General features: G+C 42.3%; 1 protein-coding gene across 1 annotated transcript in view; it reads left to right on the top strand.

Annotated features, from left to right (window-relative positions):
* Window positions 1-21,078, top strand: part of FAM237B (family with sequence similarity 237 member B) — a 332,680-nt gene that overhangs the window by 233,420 nt on the left and 78,182 nt on the right. The gene's annotated exons all lie outside the window — the stretch shown is intronic.

The raw sequence follows: 21,078 nt of genomic DNA, 5'->3' as shown, positions 1-21,078 counted from the left end.
CGGCAGTTTGCACCAGGTTGAGAATGAGATGATAATTCTTTTGCCACTTTTGCTCCGCTAAAGTGCTGATAACTCGGCGATAAGTCCTTGAGAATATGCCCCATCGTTTAAAAAAAAAATTGTCTGGATTCTCGCACCCAGCCACTTAAAAAAAATTATATTATTTTTTGGCCCTGGGGGGTTTTGTGGGATCCCCTGAGGAGGCCTAGGGAATCAGGGTGTTTGTACCCTGCCAACTTTTCTTGTTTTTTCATCTTTTGTCTTGTGATTTGCATGTAGCAACTACAAAGTCCTAATAAACACATGGGCTCATTTTAGAGTCCCCCTATAACCCAACTGTGGGGACTTATTTCTGAGTTATCGGCACTTAGCACTGCAAAATTGCTGAAAGAATTATCGCCCCATTCTCAAGTTGGTGCACACTGCCTCATTGCCTACAGGCTGACAGTACCAACATAGCAGACAATCAACATTCTTCTGCAGACAAAGCTACTTGCTGTGCTGTAGCTGGTACTTTCTAACTAACAACTGCCAGAGTCGGAGGAGTCACTCAGCCAGCCCTAAAAAAACTTCCTCACACGTCTTTGATGCACGTCCACAAAAGCAACATAGGGCCCCTGTATCCGCACCACCCGCTTGTCCTAATTCGTAGTATTCCTGCACAACCAAACCCAACTCCAGCGGTAGCTTGATGCCTCTGTGCTCCAGATCCAATATTGTAGTCACTGAAAAGGGGGTGCGCCAGGTCATGAAGTCTAGTAGTCAACAGTAGTGGAAAAACAGTACTTTATTAGAAAAACATAAATTAAGAATACAAAAACATCAAACAACGATTGACATTCCTAACGGGGAACATCATCAGGGCAACTTGTGGATCGAAATAACTGTAGATTGTCCTGGAAATTCCAAAACTCCGTATTCAGAAACCTGTTAGATAAATGAAGACAATGGTCAAGCATTAGTATGGTCACAAATTTAATATGGTACAATGTATTGCACTTGGACAAACCGGAATGCTTACAGGTATGATCAATCCTGCACAAAATGACTGTAACAGAAGTTCGTGTGGCCGTAACCTTCGTAGGAAAGAAAAGGAACATTACAACCACACAAACTTCTGTTACGGTCTCATTATGCAGGATTTATCATACCTGTAAGCATCACGGTTCTTTTCAGCTTGATACACCTGCATGTTAACTTCACCCACACTGCGCAGGAACAGCTGGAGACTAAGCAAGGTAACCACGCCATAGCAGGCTTCCGGCATGTGTTGGGGCAATTGACTGCACACATGTACTACTTGTGCCCTCTGCTGATACTGCACATGATCACCGCAACAGAAACCACACGCATTCCAACAATGTGCAGGCAAAATTGGATCACCGGGGCCTGTACACTAATGTTGTTGCAAACTTCTCAGAAAGTGTGCATGATTCCTACATCATTCGCAAGTATACCAGCCCTGGTCCGCAGACCAGTCCGCCAGGGCAGTGATGACTGCCCGACCCTGCGCACTCAGACCTCAATGCTAACCTGCCGCCACCGGCATGTCTCCAAGAGAGCCCACCATGTGCCAGAGCAACCTCCTCAGCTGCCGCTGGATTCCGTGGCACAGGCCCCCAATCCATCCTGCTGCACCGCGCCGAGGAGTCATGTCTGTACAGCCAGCTGCCTTTGGCATACACGTGGTCCAGCCGAGCTCACAATTCAAATTGGGTCTTGATTGCCAGGATGGTGTATCAAGGCCTACACTTCATCGCAGGCTGCAGACGCGCTCAGCTCTGGTGGTAGCAACTCAGTGCAGCTAAAGTCATCGCCCAGTGATGGGAGCCCCAATCGGTAAAAGTGCCATGGCTGCCATCCACTCTGTGTACCTCAAGTCATGGGCCCTTTATGATTGAATATCGTGGTACGGATGCTATCATGTTACCTCCGGCAGTGGGGAATATGACGAGGTAGGTCCCTAGGCCCTCATACATAAACAATAACCATATGGATACACCCAGATAGAGAGTGGAAATGGTGTTGAGCATGTGCGCCAGGCCCTTTTTATTGGCAGGGTTACATGTCCTGTGACACCTGTGCTGGATGGGTGTGGTGTGGTTGTAAACCAGCCCTAAGGGAGTGGCTGTGGCATGCTGACAACTAGACCTGTGATCAGCAGACCACTACCGGGAAGACCTGGGACATGTAGCGTTGTAGTTCCCTCCCTGTAAGCGTAATCAGAGTGGGCTGGCTGAAACATGCATTCTTCACTACTTTACCAATATGGTGGTTTGAATCGGCGCACCTACTGAGATAGGTGCAAGATGGGTGTGCGACTCCACTTTTTTCTCCAAAAAAACATATATATATTTTAATGTTTTAGAAAACAGAAAACATTATATTATTTTAATAACAAAAAAAATGTAAAAAACTATTTTTAGGATATTGAAGTTACAAAATATCACCCCAAAAAATCAAAATGACTGAAAAAAACATAGGTTTAATGACCATTATAATTCAAAATTAGCATTTAAAAAAGATTTGAAACTCTCCCAAAAAATATTGATATTGATATTCACAGGCACCTTATAGTTAGAAATTAGCATTTAAAAAACCATTGAAATTCACTGAAAAAAACATAGGTTTCAGGCATGGTATAGTTAGTTGGACATTTCACTTGTACAAAACCAGTGAAATTCGGCTGTTATAGTTAGCTGAGCTAACTATAACTTGCGCCCCTCAATGCACTGCTATTGACGTCACGTATTACATCATTCATAACATGGTCAGTGACATCACTGATGACATCACTGATGACATTTCAAATGAAATCAACAATGACATTTCAAATGACATCACTGATTACATTATCCAAGTGATAATCTGATGCACCTCCTTATACCCTAATATAACCTTTCATACGCCCACTCTAAAATACAGACTACATTTCCTGAAAATATAGACACACAAAAACGAGTTACTACATACCCACTCACTGATTCCTAGGTCTACACACAAACATCCACTCATTCACCCATTCAGTCACTCATACATGCAGTCATTCATCAATACAGCACTATCATATGCACTCATACACCTATACAGACACTCACACTGCCACTCATCCATAGAGTTACTCACACACCTAGTCAGTCACGCAAAGAATCAATCACACTTCCATTTACTCACCTATACAGTTATACACTCACACCACCTCACTTATTCATACAGATACTAAAATAAACTTACTCTCCTGTACAAGCACTGATACAAGCACGCACTCACCCATACAGCCACTCTTACAATCACTCACTCTCACAAATAGTCATGTACATACTCCAACACTCACATATACTGCCTTTCACATACGTAGTTATTCACACATGTACAACTAAGAGATCCATTTGCTCACCAACATACCCATACACACACTCACCCAGCCATACAGCCCGTCACACATGCAGTCTTGAACACATACACCTAGTGAATTACCCACTCATATATCTCTGCACACTGTCACACACTCCCCACCCACACAGACACTCAGGCACCCATACAGAGACTCAGAAAACCAATCAATAACCCATATAGACACTCATGTGGCTACTCACCAACCCATGCAGCCGCTTACACACCAACTAACAGACTGATGCAGACATTCACACAGTTTAGTCACTAATCCACGCATTTAGTAAGACACGTTTAATCACTCAATTATACAGTCAGTCACACATCTACTAAATCATCTATTCAGACACTCATACACCCACTCATTCTTCAATACAATTTGGCATATGTATAAAACATATTTAAACTTTAAAGAAACACACAGTCACTGGATAATGTCATTAGTGATGTCATTTGAGATGTCATGTCATCAGTAATGTCGCAAACATGTTATGAATGATGTAATATGTGATATCATCACCAGTGCATTGCGGGGGTGCGAGTTATAGTTAGCTCAGCTACCTATAACAGCCGAATTGCACTTGTTTTGTACGAGTGAAATGTCCAACTAACTACGAGATGCCTGAAACCAAAGCGCCTTGAGACCCTCCGGTTAAGTAGTGCGCTTTATAAATGTCTTTGATTGATTGATTGATTGGTATTTTCAGTGAATTTCAAAGGTTTTTTAAATGATAATTTCTAACTATAACGTGTCTGAACCTATGGTTTTTTCACTGAAAAAAACATAGGTTTCAGACACGTTATAGTCAGGAATTAGCATTTAATAAACCTTAGAAATTCAATAAAAAAACATAGGTTTCAGGGGCGTTACAGTAAGCTGGGCATTTCACTTGTACAAAACCATTGAAATTCCCAGCTAACTAAAACCTGCGTGCCCGCATTGCACTGCTGATGACGCCACATATTACATCACTCATGACATGGTCAGTGACATCACTCATGACATCTCAAATGACATCACTGATGACATCATCCAGTGAATGTGTGTTTTTCTGAAAATTAAATATGTTATATATGTACATCCGAAGGTCGATGGAAAAATAAATGGGTATATAAGTATCCAAATGGATGTTTTTTTTTGTAAAATTGATTGTATAACTGACTGATTAACTGCATCTTAGTGAATTCATGGGTTAGCGAGTAATGTTTAAATATGTAAATATCTGTATCAGTCTCTCACTTTTTGAATAAGTGGCTCATATGGGTTATTAGTTTGTTTTTCGAGTACCAGTATGAGTGTCTGAGTGTCTGTATGGTTCAATGGGGTATTACTTAGTGCATAGATGCATGAATGAGTGAGTCACTGTTTGTATGTGTTGAAGACAGTATGTGTGCAGGACTGTATGGGTGGATGAGTGTGTGTATGGGTGTGTTAGTGAGTGAAGGCCAGTCTCAATAGTGTCTTTATAAGTAACTCCATATATTTTAAACTAGTATATGTGATTATTGGTGTATAAAAGTAAGTATATGCGAGAGTGAGAGAGTGGAAGTGTTCCTCTATGAATAAGTATGTGTTTCTATAAGTGATTGTTTAAAAGAGTAAGTATGTGTAAGTTTCTGTAGAAGTAAGTGTGGTGGTGTGTGTTTAACTGTATATGCAAGTAAATGGATGTTTGATTCTTTATTAGCATGAGTGACTGTGGGTGAGTACCTCTAATGATGAGTGGCGGTGAGTGACAGGATATATAGGTATATGAGTACATATGATGAGTGAGTACGTGTATTAGTGACTATATAGGACTGTTGGTGAATGAGTGGATATGCATGTAGATCTTGGAATTACTGAATAGGTTGTTGTAACTGGTATTGGTATGTCCATTGGTTTAAAAATTTTAGTTTCTATTTTTGAATGTGTGTATCAACGGTTATATTAGGGTAAGAGCAGGTCTGCCACTCTATCACAAGGATGATGTCATCATTGATGTCATTTGAGATGTCATCAGTGATGTCATGAGTGATGGAATATGTGACGTCACCAGCAGTGCATTGCGGGCGCGCAAGTTATAGTTAGCGGAACTAACTATAACAGGGGAATTTCAATGGTTTTGTATGAGTTAAATGTCCAGCTAGCTATAACGCCCCTGAAACCTATGTTTTTTTCAGTTAATTTCAAAGGTTTTTTAAATAATAATTTCTAACTTTAACGTGACTGAAAGCTATGTTTTTGTAAGTGAATTTCAAAGATTTTTTAACCACTCCCATGCTCATGACAAGCTCAGCTCGTTGTGAGCCAATTTGGCCGTGTGCTCATGACGAGCTGAGCTCCTCATGACGAGCTGAGCTCGTCATGACCGTAGCACCGCACCCACGTGGTTATAATTCCCCTGCAGTGCTGGACGTTCCATTGGAACAGGGGTGGTCGTGATGAGCTCAGCTCGTGAAGAGCACTGGGGCGCTGTGTGCGACACCCTCCCCCAGCACAGCGGGGGAATTAGCCTCGCAGGCAAGGGGTTAAATGCTAGTTTCTAACTATGCCTACAGAGGTAGGACATGTGAAGAAAGAAGAAAAAAAATGCACAGAAAGAAAAAAAAGAAATGCAGAAAGAAGCAACTGAAGTTCTCAAAGACAAAGAAAAGTGTAGGAAGAAGGAAGATGTGCAGAAAGAACAAACAGAGGAGCAGAAAGAAGCCTTGTTGCAAAATCATCCTGTACCCTCAACTTTTTCAGACGGGTACTGGTGGTAACTGAGTCTGACCAACCAGTCCTAGAGCAGTGTTATGTTAAGAGACATTTAGAATACAGTTAAAACACCTACATACACTAGGGACACTATGCGTTGGGGTCCCCCTGTGATTAGCATGACCTCCTAAGTAAGTCCCTAGTATATAATAGGGCAGGGGGATTAAAACAACCTCTTAAAATTTGCCACGGGGTGCGTTTGCACACTGGTGAAGGGAGGGGGTCCTGAGATGATAGGTGTGCAAACAAGACCTGTGGGCGTTTTAAGTTGCGGAATAAAGTCCCCTTGAATCCTGAGGGTCCCTAGGGTCCAAGTAGCCCACTAGGTACCTCCAGTAAGCATCACAGAGCTGCGTTGCAGAGAGGCATAAAAAGGGGCACGGCCTGGACCACCTCTCTGAAAAGCAGCACAGTGGTGCTTACTGGAAGCACCTGGTACGCTAGTTGGTCCCCAGCGGCCCTCAGGATTGAAGGGGAATTATTTCCCCAACTTAAAACGCGCCTCAGGGCATGTTTGCACACGTCACCTTAGGCCCCATCCCCTCCCTTCACCACTGTGTAAACCTGCCCTGTGGCCCTTTTAGGTTGGAGATTAAGTCCCCTTGAATCCTGAGGGTACCTAGGGTCAAAGTAGCCCACTAGGTACCTCCAGTAAGCGCCACAGAGCTGCATTGCAGAGAGGTGTAAAAAGGGGCGTGACCTTTGAACACATCTCTGCAACGGAGCTCCCTGGCGCATACTGGTGGTACCTGGTGGGCTAGTTGGCCCCCAGGGACCCTCAGTATTGAAGGGGAATTAATTCCCCAACTTACATATTGCCAGGGGGTGTGTTTGCAAAGTGGTGAACGAAGAAGCGGCCCATTTCACCACTATTCAAATGCACCCTGTGGCTGGTTTAAGTTGGGAGATTAAGTCCCCTTGAATCCTGAGGTTTCTTAGGGTCCAACTAGCCCACTAGGTACCTCCAGTTAGCGCCACAGAGCTGCTTTGCAGAGAGGTGTAAAAAGGGGTACGGCCTGGACCACCTCTCTGCTACGCAGCACAATGGTGCTTACTGGACGCACCTGGTGGGCTAGTTGGCCCCCAGGGGCTCTCAGGATTGAAGGGGAATTATTTCCCCAACTTAAAACGCGCCACAGAGCGTGTTTGCACACGTCACCTCAGGCCCCGTCGACACTGTGTAAACGCACCCTGTGTCCGTTTTTAAGTTGGGAAATTAAGCCCCCTTAAATCCTAAGGGTCCCTAGGGTCAAACTAGCCCACTAGGTACCTCCATTAAGCGCCACAGAGCTGCGTTGCAGAGAGGTGTAAAAAGGGGCGTGGCCTCAGAACATCTCTGCAGCGCAGCTCCATAGTGCATACTGGAGGTACCTGGTGGGCTAGTTGGCCCTCACAAACCCTCAGTATTGAAGAGGAATTAATTCCCCAACTTACAACTCACCAGGGGGCACTTTTGCACGATGGTGAAGGAAGGGGGCGGGGCCTGAGGTGACATGTATGCAAATACGCCCTGTGGCGCGTTTTAAGTTGAGGAATTAATTCCTCTTCAATCCTGAGGGTCCCTGGGGGCCAACTAGCCCACCAGGTACCTCCAGTATGCGCCAGAGAGCTGCATTGCAGAGAGATGTTCAGAGGCCATGGCCCTTTTTACAACACTCTGCAAAGCAGTTCTGTGGCACTTACTGGAGGTATCTAGTGGGCCATGAGGGGGCGGGCCTTCAGCGCCATGCCGGGCTTTTTTAAGTTTTATTTTCAAGAAGGGGGGCTGTTGGCCCCTCCTTCTTTTCCTAATTTTTTTGCCCTGAGGACCCCATCCCCCAGGGCCTGCCGCCTAATTTATTTATTTAAAAAAAAATTTGGATGGGGGCCTTATTTGGCCCCAGGGACCCCATCCCCCGGGGTATGGCCTTTTTTTGTTGTTTTGGAGGGGAGCTGAGTTGCCCCCCTCCTCCGGTCACTTATGGCCCCGGGGACCCCATCTCCTGGGGCTGGCCTTTGATTTTGTGTTTTGAAATAACATTTTTGGAGAGAGGGCCGTGTGGCCCCCCTCCCGGGCCACTTGTAGCCCCAGGGACCCCATCCCCCGGGGCTGGCCCTCACCATTGGGAACCGTGGGGGGGGTCCCCAATCCCCCTACAGTCCCCCAGGCTGCCCACGTCTCTCGGGAGCCGGCATTGCTATTTCACATGGGGAGCTGCTAGGATGCAGCTCCCCGTATGGCAAACCGAAGCAGTTTGCTATGGCAGGGCGGGAGCCGCGAGGCTCCCACCCTGCCATAGCAAACAGCAGTGTCCTGGGGTTGGGCTCCCCGGGACGCTGCCGGAGCCGGCCCTGGAGTGTGCCGGTCCCCAGGACCATGACAGGGCTCCAGGAAGGGGGGCGCGCGGCCCCCCTCCCAACATTTCCATAGCCCCGAGGAGGTGGTGGTCCCTGGGGCTGGGTGGTCTGTCATGGACCCCGTATTTTAATATTTAGAGCCCCAGGGAGGTAGCGGTCCCCGGGGCATGCGGGGGCTCAAGCCCCCCACACAGATTTTTCCCAAAATTCTTTTTAAATACAAGCCCAGGGGGTGGCGGTCTCGGGGCTGCAGGGGGGCCATGAGCCCCCTGCAAATATATTCTTAAAGCCACGGGGGCCTTTGAGCCCCCCACCCATTTCTTCTTCAAGCCCCGGGGGTGGCGGTCCCTGGGGCTAGGGGGCTGTGAGCCCCCCGATTAATGTTATAAAGCCCTGGGGTGGCAGTCCCCAGGGCTTGGGGGGGGGGGCTTTTGAGCCCCCGCACATATTTTTTGAAAGCCCTGCGGGGTGGCAGTCCCCGGGATTCTGCCCACCCGGGGGCTAATTAATAACAAAGCGCAGGAGCCCGTGCTCCTTTTTTTTCTCTGCCAGATCTGCGCACCCTGAGCAGATTTTAAAAAAAAAGAAAAATGATATGTTGTGAATGTGATTAAATGGGTTAGTGGATGTATGGGAACCAATCTGTGCAACAGTGCATGTGTGTATGAGTGAATAGATACATCACTATATGAATATGTATCAGTGACTGATTGGAGGAATGCATTTCATTTATAGGTAAGTGATTGGGTGTATGAGTACATGTATGGATAAGTGCATGTATGGATTTCTGAATGGGTATACGATTGTGTGTATGGTTTAGTGTTTGAGTGCATCCTTGCATGTTTGGTTGAGTGAGTGACTAGATGAATATGTATATGGGAGGGTCATTGACTGCTTCACTACATGTATGTAAGACTAAATGGATGAATGATTGCATGTATGTGAGAGAGTGCGTACGTTAGTGTATGTATGTTTACGTAAATGATGCATGATTGCACGTATGTATTTTAATGGGTTGATACTTGCATGTATGTGTGACTGAATAGGTCCATCAGTGCATGTATTTCTCTGTAAATGGGTGCATAATTAAATGTATGGGACAGTGAATTGATGAATGATTGCATGTATGTGTGTTTAAATGAGTGGATGATTGTGTGTATGTATGCGTAAATGGGTGTAATTGTGTATGTATGGCTTAGTGAATGGGTGTGTGACTGTATGGATCGGTAACTGTATGGGTAGATGATTTTGTATTTCTCAGTTAAAAGGTGTGGATGATTGCATGTATGGGTGAGCGAATGAGTGCTTGAGTACATGTACTAGTGAGTGTATAGGTGGGTGATTATATGTATGTGTTTCTAAATGGGTGAATGATTCTATATATATATATGCATAAAATGGTGCATTAGTGAGATTATGGCCTAGGTGAATAGAAGAGTGTGTATGAAGTACCTGGGTGATTGGATATGTGTTTAAGTAGTGTTTTAGTGATTGGATGACTGCATTACTAATACCTGGATGATTACATGAGATCATAAGTTTTGCCTGAGTGAATGGATGGGTGCATCAGTAGTATTTGTGTGATTAAATGAGTATAACAGTAGTGTAAAGGAGACTGCATGAGAAGCTGAGTAGTGTCTATGTGACTGCATGAGTCCATAAGTAGTGCGTGGGTGCTTGAATGAGTGCATGAAAAGTATCTGAATGGTTGAATGAGTTCATGCGAAGTCCCACTCTTATTGTCTCAATGCATGAATACAGCTTTGGTGATTGCATGAGGGTATGGGTAGTACCTGAGTGATTGTATGAGTGCCTGAGTACTGCATGGGGAATTGGTGTCTGAGTAGTACCTTTTGATTGCATGAGTAGTGTGTGCATGCTTGGATGAGTTTATAAGTACTGCCTGGGTGGTTGGGTGAGTGCATATGTAGTCTATGCGTGAATGGAAGAGTGCATAGTTAGTGTCTGGGTGATTGGATGAGTGTGGTAGTAGTGTCTGGGTTATTGCATGAGTGGTGCTTGGCTGATTGGGTGAGTATATGAGTAGTGCTTGAGAAGTATTGTCTTAGTGATTGAATGAGTACTTGAGTATTGCCTGATTCACTGGTTGAGTGCATGAGTATTTATATAATTTATTTATTTATTTAGAAGTTTTGTATAGCGCTAGCTGGCCCTGAGGGTATCAGAGCGCTTCACATGATGTACAATTATGAGCATTATCAGCATAAACAGAATCCACAACTTACACCACCCCCTTTTGTACCACTTTGTTTGCCATAAGTTGGCAGGGTATGCACAGACTTGCTCACTTTGCCACGGGATTCAAGCAAGCCTGGCTGAAGACGGCTGAAATGCCAGAAGCCGCTCCTAGGAAGCTTGTTTCCGGTCCAGGGAAGGCATGGCTTGGCAGTTCGGGCTGGACTGTTCCCATGAGGCACAGGGTCAGACTGATTTATATATGGCCATGTCTGAACTGGGGTGGCAGAGTGGGCTAAAGAAGGGTGATGGATTAAACCCAGATCTGGTGACTGGGTGTGAGTGTTTGATTGGTTCAGATGCTCTGTCCATCACCACCCCCTTTTGTACCACTTTGTTCGCCATAAGTTGGCAGGATATGCTCAGACGTGAGTTCCTTGCTCACTTTGCCACTGGATTCAAGCAAGCCTGGCTGAAGATGGCTGAAATGCCAGAAACCTGTCCTAGGAAGCTTGTCTCCGGTCCAGGGAAGGCATGGCTTGGCAGTTCGGGCTGGACTGTTCCGATGAGGCACAGGGTCAGACTGATTTGCATATGGCCATGTCTGAACTGGGGTGGCAGAGTGGGCTAAAGAACGGTGATGGATTAAACCCAGATCTGTTGACTGGGTGTGAGTGTTTGATTGGTTCAGATGCTCCGTCCATAACCACTCCCTTTGTACCACACTTATTAGTATCATCATCTCTCCAGAGACCTCAATGAGTGCGTCAGTGCCTTTTAGGGGGTAAGATGACACATGTAAAGTAGCCTATAGGCACTAGACTAGCTCTATATCAGACTGCATGCTCCGTAAATATATGTAGAAGAAGTTGCATAGATGACTTTCTGCTTATTATACAGGGCAGAGGGGTATGAAGCTTTGTGTTTTAATGCTTTCATGAGGCCTGCTTAGAAAAGAGAGGTGGGGTTCTAGGACTGAAAGGTGAAGTATCTCTGTCACTATTTGCCCAGGGGTATGATGGACTGTTTAGTTGTCAAGTTAGGATCATCAGCTCACATTTATATACTAGTTTGATTAGAGAGACAGAGCTCGCAGTTCCAGGTCTCACCCAAAATGAAAGACTGTCTCTTATCATGTCACTGTTGTTAGTGACAGCATGTTTCCAAAAACTTGAATGACTATGTCAGTGCCTTTTAGTGGTGAGATGGCACATGTAAAGTAGCTTGTACCTACTACATCAGCCAGGAATGAAGCTGTGTGTTCAAGTCCTTCTTTGACATCTGCCTTGCTAAGACAGATGCATTTTGAGGAGTGAATGGTGAAGTACCTCTGACTATCATACTCTAGCGATATGACTGAATGTATAGTTTTTAAGTTAGAGTCATCAGCTGCACCACACGTCAGATCTTGTAGAAGTACAGACATTTCTGAGACATGGTATCAGTCAGATATTCAGATTTGACAGAATATTCTTTCAGTTTCAAAGACACATATCACTATCTACAGCTTACTTGGCAGAGATTAATACAATTAAGGAACATGTTTTAAACATCATATTTCTCTTTCAGTTTGTTTACAGAGACAGAACTCACAATGCCAGAGCTAAGCAAATTGAAAGGTTGTCTTTTTTGACGTGGCACTATTATTAGTTTCAGCATCTTTCCAGAAACCTTAATGATTGTGTTAGTGACTTTTAGGGGTGAGATGAGAGATCTAAAGTAGTTTGTAGTCACTAGACTACCTTTGTATCACAACGTATGGTCTTTAAATATATACACAAGAACCTGTATGGATCACTTGTTTATTATTCAGGGCAGTGGGGAATGAATCTGTATGCTCAAGTGCTTCCATGAAACCTTCTTAGCAAAGAGATTAGTAATTTTGAGATTGAATGATGAACTAGCTCTAACAGTATTTTTCTAGGGTAGGATAGACCATGTCGTTTTTGTGTTATGGTCATCAGTCACACCACATGTGTTAAACTACTTGTAAAATGACAAACATATCTGACACATGGTCCCAGCCGTATATTCAAACATGACAGAATACATTTTAATTTTCAAGCACACACATCACTATATGTGGCCCACTTGCAGTGTACCATTGCAAATAGTTATATGCCTAGGATTTAGGTAAACACACTTAGTAATATCTTTTAAAACTCCCATTTCTCTACCAGTTTCATTAAAGAGGTACAGCTTGCAGTAGGAGACATAACACAAAATGAAAGGCCAACTCCTATTGTTTTACTCTTATTAGTGTTAGCATCTTTCTGAAAACCTTAATGAGTATGTCAGTGTCTTTTAGGGGTGAGTTGACAAATATAAAGTAGCTTTTAGGTACTAGAGTACTTTTCTTTCACACTGATGAAAAGTCTGTACATGTTGAAGGTTGCCCAGTAGATGTGAAACATATTTCTAATAAATATAAAGTTAATTGCCAACAGTAGATCCTATATTTGTACCTTTCAAATAATTTGGATAGACAATCTAGTAAAGATATTTTTGGAATAGTATTGTCATAAACAAAACTAAAGTATTTTTCTATTTTGAAGTATACCTGTTATTTAGAAGAAAAACAAATAAGTACATTATGTTAAAAAAACATTAACATTACATTTTATTTTAAGACACATTGTATTATAATTAAATACCATTATCTGTTTCCCTTTTTTACTGTTCTCAGATTTCATATAACTTCTCCATACATGGTGGTTTGAACGTAGCATCATCATTGAACAGTGGGGAAAAAACAACCAAATGGATTATATTTTTTTTTAAAGTGCATAGTACATCATTATGAATATGTGTAACTATGCTTTATACTCCCTACAACTTCTTTATCACTTTTTTCATCTATATTAACTCTATTACTTACTTAACATAAATAGATTTTAAAACATAAACTATTACTATTATACCTGGTACTTTACTGACAATAAATATATATTCTACTTGCTTTTTAAAGTTAATCTTCAAAGATTTTTGCCCATTAGGCACAATAATAATGAAAACACTTATTTTGAATACTGGTAAAATTCAATCCATTGTTTTTAACTACATAATCCCCTATAGGCCAAATGAGGGGCATATTACCAACAACTAGCGATAATTATTGCTATGTTGGCTTAGCGGGAATATTCCTATCGCCGCCCTTCACCTTTTTTTATCGCTGAGATACCTTGCTATTATCAAGGTTTGTCTCAGAAGCGATAAAAAACGTGTGAAATGCGTGAATATCGCTGTCAAAACAGCGATATTCAGGCATTACCGTGACAATGCTCTTAGCCTTGTTATCCACCTCTCATTGGATAACATGGCTAAGAACTGGTCAGGGCAGGCGTTAGCTTTTGGAGATATTCGCGCATAGCGCGAATATTTCCAAAACTACGCCTGTGTTGATCATAGGCGATAGCGATTGCAGCGACTGTTTTCAGTCGCTGACATTTTTGCATGCCCACTTTGCATGTCATTAGCGATAATTATCGCTGACATGCAAAGCGGGGACCAAAATGCCCGCTATCGCCTACAAGCTGTCGCTAACTGGTGTTAGCGACAGCTTGGTAATAGGGCGATAAAATTATCGCCGCTTTAGCGGGAAAAAGTCCTGCTAAAGCGGCGATAATGGCCCTTGGTAATATGCCCCGATATTCTTAGTACTTTGGCTGCAGATGTAACATATAAGAATTAACTAGCTGAGAAGGCAATCTAGCTTTGAATTTCAGGTTGGTATCATTGCAATGTGTCCATCCGCTGACTCATTTTAAAAATCTTCAAAGATTTTTGCCCATTAGGCAAAACACTAATTTTGAATACTGGTAGAATTCAATCCATTCTGTTTTTAAACTACATAATCCCCTATAGGCCAAATGATATTCTTAGTACTTTGGCTGCAGACATAACATATAAGAATTAACTAGCTGAGAAGGCAATCTAGCTTTGAATTTCAGGTTGGTATCATTGCAATGTGTCCATCCGCTGACTCATTTTAAAAACACAGTATAGTGTCCAGATGGTATATTAGCTTCTTCATGAAAAAAATAGTCAGTATTGTGTACATTTTTCATGAAATAGATATTTGACCTGCTTTGAAGTTTGCAATTCCTGTTTGTAATTTTGTTCCATCTGATCTACAATGCTGTAACATTAAAATTTGATATTTTCCAAATCTTTGTATGTGCAATGTAGGCAAAATGTCTGATCTACAATATGAATAGGTCACATTTTGATTTGCTGTTATAATCAATTTGTTAAAAGGCCCTGTTTTGCAATCGATTCAGTGGTAGAAGTGAATAAACAATCTTCACACTTATGGTGGAGAAGTGTGGCTCAATGGTTAGAGCGGCAGACCCTGATGCAGAGGTCTGGCCCGGACCAAGGTTCAATTCCCGACGTGGCAGGGTCTTGGGCTCAATGTCCACGGACTCGATAATTCTCGCCTCGGTGCCTACTCTAATCATGGGTCCCCACTCTGCAACTCTGAGCAATAGCTTGCTTAATCGTCACAACGGCCCTAAAGCACTGGGATGCCTGGTTTCACCTTGGGGGTGCCCAGTAGGGATCATCTCACAGGGAAAGCAGGACGGGTTCCACAGCGGTATACAGCACCAAGATGCCTGTCAGGTGATAGTGCGCTTTACAAGTATACATACATTTACATACACATGGTCCGATTTGTAACTTAGTCCAAATAAGTTATCAATTTTTATTCCTTTGCCTTCTAATACTCCAAGCATGACCATTATAAAATCTTGTGCATTTTGGTGTATGCTGAGAGTAAGTATCACTGATCCACTAGATATATCCAAAAGATGTTGAATGCCAGATGCAATGTGTATTTTTTATCTCTCAGTAAGCAACTGTTGAAGTAAATGATGTAGTGCAGAACAGAATCTTTTTTCACGGTTTTCCATGATTTTATTAAGAAGACGTTGTAAATGAAAGATAACATTCAGAAACACATTAGCATAACAGTTGATACCTGAACAGTTTTCTAACTGGTTTCCATTTTTTTCTTTACGCCTTCAACTTTCTCGTCAATGTTTTTCTTGTCTTGAACTTCAGTTGAATGTTTCATATATTTTCGTTTTGGGCTAGTATACGTTTCTCATATTTAGGGTATTTGCCTAAATGTGGAGCATAAAGTCTTCTTAAGCGTTGTATTTCCTGCACAACTTGCATCAGCATTAAATTTTTTGGCTTAAGATTCTATCAAGTACAAATCGGACAATGTTCTTACTTGATAAAATGCAAAGTATGCAATTCCATCTTTAAGCACAGTACTTCCAATATTTACAAAAGCTCTGTCTATACCTAAACCTTGAGATTTTTGAATAGTTACTGCATATGCTAGAGACATACAATACTGTTGTCTTCGAACATACAAGTCCATTACAAGTGTAAAACGTACAACACAACACCCAATCTGTTTTACTTCAGTAATTTCACAAGCAAAAATTCTATTGCATCTCTATTTTGAAAATTTACAAAATCAACAACTTTTCCTATAGCCCCATTTACTAATCCTTCCTCTACATTCAAATTATGATGTAAAGTTACACAACAGTTTTTACATACATCTAAACATTCTTCTAATCCTGCTGTTTTAGATACAGACTTTTCCAAAGAATCCAATTTAGCTTGTAGTTCTTCAATTAGTAGAATTGTTACTCCCTGGTGTTCCATTTTGTCAATAGCTTTAATTTCCAGAAAGTGTTGTTTTTCCAGTTTCAGTAGTTGTTCATTAAAGTTAGAGCACACTTATACATTTGTTTTCTACGAGCATATTCTACACTAGTTCTGCTGGTGTTTTTTCAGATGTAAACAAATTCCTTATTAGCTGACTTTTTTAAGCTTGTTTACCATGTTTTGTCAACAGACAATTCTTATGTCTTTAAGAATATTTCTATATTCTTCATCAGCTGCTTATCGCATCATTTTAACAAGTTCTTTATAATAAAAGTTTAACTAAATATTTACATTTCCAATACTTCTCAAAGATTTCCTTGTCTCATCATGGGGAAGCTTTTTAAAAACGGGTTGTCCTTTAACAGGAGTAAGTTGTAGTAGATCTCCAAATACAATTAAATGCTTTCCTCCAAACAGCACATCATACTCTGTTTTTAAAATCTGTTGCATTCTTAAGTATACAACCTCAAGCATTAAGTTTGAGACCATTCTCACCTCATCAATGATTAAAAGTTTCAGTTTCTTCAGTACTCCTGAGACTTTATAATAAGCTTCTCCAAGTCGCTTCTGATATACAGTTTATTTTCATGTTCAACAAGAAGCATACGTAGTCGATGTAAAGTAATACCTTTAATGTTGTGCGTAGGAAGCCATGTTCTATTTGTTGTTTCACTTGCAAATATATTAATATTAAGTTGTTCTTCTAACTATTCAAAGTTAAAAATATCCAGTTGTGCTTGCTCCTTTGCAGTTTCTACCTCATTAATGGCTATTGCTGCTTCATTTTCAATAATTGGTTGTCCTAGTCAATGGATCAGAACTTTGAATGCTTTGTGAACTTTCTCTAGCAATTTCAGCGGCAGTCATTCCTTCTTGTTCAAGCTCCTCATTTATCATTTTTAAATCAGTAGGAAATACTATACACTGAATCGTATCCACTGGTGCATTGAACAAATCTTTGTAGCAGTCAAAATCTCCAAGTAATTCTGTTTCACTATGTCAAGGCTTGAACAGTTGCAGGAGTGCTAAATAGCAAGATTCTCTCTTAGGTGGAGTTTCGCAACTGAGTTTTTTGTGCTTAATAACATTTCCTTTGGCATGTTTCAATAAATATCCATCGCATTCAATTACTGCATATTTTTCTTCTTTTATATTTTCTGTTACATTCGTTTTAAACGTGTAGTGTTCAAATATTTCACACGAACATACGCTTTCGAGATGTGGATTCTTTTTTGGATAGTATGTATCCAACATATTGCTTTTGACAATATCAGTACTTTCTAGCTGATACTCTGCTAAGTATTGGATTTCGGGAAAAGATTTCAATACTCTGTTACATGTGGAGGATAGGCCTAGGCTTACCCAAACAATTCCTCTTGACTTTGAACACAATTGGCTGAGCTCAACTAATCCGAACATTTATAAGATCCAATCTCTCTATGGGAAAGCATCTTCAAGCTAAAGCTGTACAATTTCTTGCTGAGACTATTTTCTGCAGAGATTTCTTTCATTTTTGACTTCTCAGATTTTGTAATATACGTTGTCATATCACGAGCAACAGCAAATGAGTTGTCTGCAACTGCACGCACTAATGTGTTCTCTTGAAAATAGCTTTCTTCATTAAAGAAAGGCTCAGTACTGAAAGTGTGTTTCCATTCACCTGTAAAAGTTTTTACAAAACTTAGTTCTATTAACCAGCCTTTTTTATTGCTTTTTTCCTTCAAGAACACCACTGTTTTATCCAGTGTTTCAATATTAAGTTAAATAATTTCCATTTCAACTCAAAGGCTTTATCTACTGCATTTTCAATCTGTTGCTTTTGTTTATAAGTTGCTGACCTTCTCTTATATGGATTTAATTTTTTTAGTAAATGTTGAATGACTCTACTTCTAACATTCTTCTTCATGTACCTTTATAATGTTTCTGCCTTCTTTTTTTAATATATTTCTTTTTATTAAGTGAAGGCATCAATGATAAACGCATAGTACAGAGGAGACACTCTCCCACATAACATTACATCTTCCAGGAGGAGAGGGGGGACAGGGAACAAGGTACATAGTTGTCAAGAACTCACGGGGAAGAGGGAATATCAAACATAGAGTCTCCAGGAGGCATACAGATCTCCCCCCTATACCAGTTCCAAGGCCCCCATACTGATGCCCACTTTCGAGGCTGGCCTCTCGCCATATAAACAGTCTTTTCACGAAACATACATCAATCCATGTACTCTTTCCATCCCCTTAAGAGTAGGAGGCCACTCGGATCCTCACTGCTGAGCAATATTCCTTTTCGCTATCATATCACCAAGTGTTGTCCATTTAGTCTGTGCTAAATTAAGATCAGTAGGCTCTCAAATATTAAGGAGGCATCTCCTCGCCTCCGGCAACACCGTCACCCCCAAAACCTCTTTCATAGTATCATGCATCTTACACCAATATTCAATAATATACCGACATTCCCAAAGGATATGGAGGAACGTACCCACAAGACCACACTTCCGTATGCACAAACCTGTTTCAGATAGCCCCATCCGAACTAGGCGGGGCCCTGTGACTTAAACCCTGTGTAATATTTTCAACTGAACAAGCCTCAATCGTGCTGGGTTCGCAACTTCCTTCGGTGAGGACACAGCCGATTGCCAGTCCTCCTCGTCTAGTTCAATGCCGTCTCGCGTCCATTTATCCGTCTGCAAGGAGATCCGCTCTATGATTAATCAATTTTTTATAGATCAGATAGATAGTCTTCTCAGGCAAATGACCATCTAAAATTCTATCCTCAAGGGGTGAGGCCTCGGGTAGGTCTGCCTCCGCAGGCAGAGCCGTCTTCAACGCATGTCGGACCTGCGCATAGCGAAAATACTCAGTTCTCCTCAACTCAAATTCGTCCTGCAGTTCTTAACATAGGCTCCTATGGGGAAATGGGGTGTGTGTGTAAAACCATTCACCCTGCCGTGGGTACCCCAGGATGCCTGCCATACAGTCCAGAGATTTAGCGGGGGGCCCCTTAGGTACCTCCTTGGCCCCAACCTGGAGGCCACATGATGAAGGGGCCCTGATAGGGGCCCCCAAAGTTACTTTCTGCCACCTTTTCATGTCAGACAGGCCGACGTGGAAAGGCTTTTGGAAATCGACATCGTAATCCCGAGGAAGGAAATGCTGTCTATAGGGGTGTACAATGCGGTTCCGACTGACACAAATACTCCAAGAGCCGGTCGGAACCAATTCAGAACGAGCGTGAACATCATAATCGGGTGGGCAGATTATTTATTTTTTTGAGTTTTATATAACGCTGGCTAGACCCGGAGGTATCTGAGCGCTTTACATAAGGTTCCACAGAATTACAAAATTACATCAGTTAAAAGTTACATCAGTTACTAGAAAAATATTTCAAGAGCGTAGAAAACAAAAAAAATGGAGCTTAGAAGGGTAAAGGGGTGGGGTAAAGGGGTAGGAGGGAAATAGGTTGGATAGACAAAGGAGAGTCTGCCCAAAGTCCGGCTGGGTAGGTGATGGCTGAGGGGGAAGTCACAGCCTATCTCCTTGATAGCTATCAGGTAGCGCCAGCGGGCATCAGCCAAACAGCTAGGTCTCAACGGGAAAACAATTAAAGAGCAAAGAGGAGGGATAAATGGATCGTAAAGGGGAAAGTGGGTGGAGTTAAGCGGTAGGAGGGAGAATATGATGAGAATACGATGGAGAGACGAAGTAAGGTCTGCCCAAAGTCCAGCTGGGTAGGTGACGGCCAAAGGGGTAGTTGAAAAATGGATTGTAAACAGACAGAGGTGGTCGGATGGGCTCTGACACGGTCTAGGAGATTCCAACTGTCGGGTGGAGGCTTTCCACCCGACATCGTAATTGGCTCCTGAGTTCAGAAGGCCACCATTCAGGTGACCAAAGCTGCTGGGCCTTGCCAAACAGCATTTTTTCAGTTTTGGTTGGCATTTAGTTGGGGACAGTTCTCTGTAACCCAAGATGCAATAGCTATCAAACCTGCTGAGAAACAATCTTTAACATTATTATAACTTGATCTTGGTCCAGAGTTAATGTCAGCTGTTTGTCCTGAGGCACCCCTTTATCCAATTTCATGGTATGTGATTTATAAGCTCCAAAAGTAATAGTTTGAGTGCTGCCAATTAAAAAGGGAAACAGCCTTTACAACAAGGTTTTTACTTCATTGTGCCTTTACCAGGGATTTTTTTAAAAGTCTTTTTATTCAAAACATAGGCTCCTTTGACAATGACACAGTGCTTAACAATTGATGGCAGGTGGATATACAGGCGGCAAATAAATACATACAAGTCAATGTGAACCTCATGATTCTGCACAATCAAACCACAGTCCTTACTTAGCATTATATCAGCATCGAGGCAGTCTGGGTATCCATCACCTCCCCTCTGTAGCTTCTCCACGCGCCCCATATATTTTCCCATTTCCTAGGGCATCCCCTACTCTTGTATATCACTCTTTCAGCCCTTTGACACCAGTCCAGGTCGTGTTCCCATTCTTCCTCATTCGGCAGGATATCACTACCCCACAATCGGGCTATGTTTCGCTTGGCGACCATACTTGCTAATGCCAACCAGATCTTATCCCACTTAGGCCAGGTGGTGTCATTTGTCACTCCCAGGATATGCCACCGGGCCTCCATTGGCACCTCCGCCCCAATCACCTCAGACGTAATGGTTGCCAGGTTGGACCAGTACTCTCGGATCCTGGCACAGTCCC

The sequence above is a fragment of the Lissotriton vulgaris genome, chromosome 10, assembly GCF_964263255.1.
Source record: "Lissotriton vulgaris chromosome 10, aLisVul1.2, whole genome shotgun sequence".
Lineage (NCBI taxonomy): Eukaryota > Metazoa > Chordata > Amphibia > Caudata > Salamandridae > Lissotriton > Lissotriton vulgaris.
This window is presented reverse-complemented; position numbering and strand designations above follow the sequence as displayed.